Here is a 2,500-nt window from a genome sequence, read left to right as displayed (position 1 = left end):
ATTCTCTCCTCCTCCACTGCTCCTCCTCTTCTGCTCCTCCTCCTCTTCTGCTCCTCCACCTCTCCTCCCCCTCCTCTTCTCCTCTCATCTTCCTCTTCTGCTCCTCCACCTCTCCTCCCCCTCCTCTTCTCCTCTCATCTTCATCTTCTCCTCCTCCTCCTCCTCCTCCTCTGCTTCTCCTCCTCTTCTCCTCCTCTGTCTCCTCCGTTCCTCCTCCTCCTCCTCTGGAAGAAGAGTGCCTGGACTCCCCCTTGATGGAGTGAACGCTGGGATACGGCTTAGCATCAGCCAGCACTGACGCCACTAACACCCCCCCCCCCCCCTCACACACACACACACACACTCACACACACACACACACCCTCCCCCACACAGACACGCACATATTTCTCTGAGAAAGGAACCCAGCATTTAACAGCTGATTTCACAGATCCAATTAAGTCATAAGCTTGTATTATCTTACTTAAAATAACAAGAGATAATCCTGGAGTTGCGGTAATCAGCCATGAAATTGATGAGTTAGCTGGATGGGGGAGGAATTCAGCCCGGCTTTTCAGCCCGCTGAAGGGCCATCGGTAGCTATGCTGCCTGGTTGTGGTTCAGATAGCTATCTCTGGAGGAACAGAGCTCTAACCACTAGGACTGGATTTACTGTGAGATTCACTGAGATGAAACACTGACGGCTCAGAGGTCAAAAGTGAGGCCCTCAATCCTGGTGAAGGATATTTGAACTTATCAGCCAATCAAATACACACCTCCCTTTAGCAACATTGATGATTTGACCAATTAAATACACACCTCCTTTTAGCAACATTGTTGATTTGACCAATTAAATACACACCTCCTTTTAGCAACATTGATGATTTGACCAATTAAATACACTCCTAACTTTAGCAACATTGATGATTTGACCAATTAAATACACACTTCCCTTTAGGAACATTGATGACTTGACCAATTAAAGGCACCCAGTGCAACTTTATATAAACATTCAATGAAAAATAAACATTCAATTTCTAGTCTTTTTTACACGTAGTATGTAACTCCATACCATTACATATCGACATTCAAGGAGCAAAGATGAGACGTCGTTGTGTGGTGAGAACTGATAGAAAATCGTAAACATCAACAATCGCCAGTGGGGAGAGGCCATTTTTCCATTGACTGGAATCCTGCTTTATTTATTGTGGGTCACAAAAAATAAAGAAAATGGCGGCGATTGTTGTTGTTATCGATTTTCTATCAGTTCTCACCACACAACGACATCTCATCTTTGCTCCTTGAATGTCGATATGTAATGGTATGGAGTTATTGAAACGTACTACGTGTAAAAAAGACTAGAAATTGAATGTTTATTTTTAAGCCTCGAAAGTTGCACTGGGTGCCTATAAATACACACCTAACTTTAGCAGCATTGATGATTTGACCAATTAAATACAAATCTCATTTTAGCAACATTGATGATTTGACCAATTAAATACACACCTCATTTTAGCAACATTGATGATTTGACCAATTAAATACACACCTCATTTTAGCAACATTGATGATTTGACCAATTAAATACATGCCTCACTTTAGCAACATTGATGATTTGACCAATTAAATACACACCTCATTTTAGCAACATTGATGATTTGACCAATTAAATACACACCTCATTTTAGCAACATTGATGATTTGACCAATTAAATACATGCCTCACTTTAGCAACATTGATGATTTGACCAATTAAATACACACCTCATTTTAGCAACATTGATGATTTGACTGGACTAGTGGATTGTTCAGTCCAAGCCACTTCCTTTTGCACTTACAGATCTGTGAAAGTGAAGATCTGATTTGTTTTTCAGTGCAGAGCTAAAGGAGAGGACCGTGGGAAAATGAGTGTAATTTGAAATATATCGAGGACTGCAATATTCATTTGAGATGAATAGAAAGATGAAAAGAGAGATGAAGAAAGAAAGAAAACGGAAGGAAAGATGATTTTGGGTTGGTGAATGTTTTTTGGGAAAAGAGTTTGCAGACTCGCTGTTCCGTGTTAACTGGTCCGTGAAGGCAGATCCCGAGCCAAAAGTAGGGCTTTACTTTCACAGTAGGTATGACGACTCTCCAGGAAAACAAGCCTCTGGAATTAAAAGGAACACTTTTGGACAGACGAGAGATAAACTCAGGAACAAAAAGTCAACCACTCTGAGCTGAAGTGAAGTGGGCCTCTCGGATATGCCCCATGTGTAGCGTCTCTCCCTCGTTATCTGTCAAAACGCATAAACGAGAGCAAAGAGAAGAGGATGAGGGGAGAGATAAAGCGAGAAGTAAAGCGGGAGAGAGACGCCAGCTTTGGCCAGAGTGTAACCGCATTCCCTGAAAGTGCCACTCGCCCACTTAAGGCTTCTGTGTGCGCCATTAAAAATGCAAAATTAGCGCTGGAAAGTGGAACACATCTTCGTACTTTGCTCTGGGGGCCGCAGCGAGGCTCATGCATGCATATGATATGGGC

Source organism: Sprattus sprattus, assembly GCF_963457725.1.
Source record: "Sprattus sprattus genome assembly, chromosome: 21".
Classification (NCBI taxonomy): Eukaryota; Metazoa; Chordata; class Actinopteri; order Clupeiformes; family Clupeidae; genus Sprattus; species Sprattus sprattus.
This window is presented reverse-complemented; position numbering follows the sequence as displayed.